The sequence below is a fragment of the Bison bison genome, unplaced genomic scaffold (assembly GCF_000754665.1).
Source record: "Bison bison bison isolate TAMUID 2011002044 unplaced genomic scaffold, Bison_UMD1.0 scf7180017864487, whole genome shotgun sequence".
NCBI classification, from domain to species: domain Eukaryota; kingdom Metazoa; phylum Chordata; class Mammalia; order Artiodactyla; family Bovidae; genus Bison; species Bison bison.
In genome coordinates, this window is record NW_011495047.1 from 8,089,693 (window position 1) to 8,090,281 (window position 589).

Below are 589 nucleotides of genomic sequence, written 5' to 3' on the forward strand. Positions count from 1 at the left end.
CTTTTTCACCTTCATCAAGAGGCTTTTTAGTTCCTCTTCACTTTCTGCCATAAGGGTGATGTCATCTGCATATCTGAGGTTATTGATATTTCTCCTGGCAACCTTGATTCCAGCTTGGGCTTCTTCCAGCCCAGCATTTCTCATGATGTACTCTGCATATAAGTTAAATAAGGAGGGTGACAATATACAGCCTTGACGTACTCCTTTTCCTATTTGGAACCAGTCTGTTGTTCCATGTCCAGTTCTAACTGTTGCTTCCTGACCTGCATATAGGTTTCTCAAGAGGCAGGTCAGGTGGTCTGGTAATCCCATCTCTTTCAGAATTTTCCACAGTTGATTGTGATACACATAGTCTAAGGCTTTGGCATAGTCAATAAAGCAGAAATAGATGTTTTTCTGGAACTCTCTTGCTTTTTTGATGATCCAGCGGATGTTGGCAATTTGGTCTCTGGTTCCTCTGCCTTTTCTAAAACCAGCTTGAACATCTAGAAGTTTACGGTTCACGTATTGCTGAAGCCTGACTTGGAGAATTTTGAGCATTACTTTACTAGTGTGTGAGATGAGTGCAATTGTGCAGTAGTTTGAGCAT

The 589-nt window shown here is 41.4% G+C and overlaps 1 protein-coding gene across 1 annotated transcript in view; it reads right to left on the minus strand.

Moving 5' to 3' along the window:
- Nucleotides 1-589, minus strand: part of CUL9 (cullin 9) — a 37,573-nt gene that overhangs the window by 32,930 nt on the left and 4,054 nt on the right. The window lies entirely within an intron of this gene.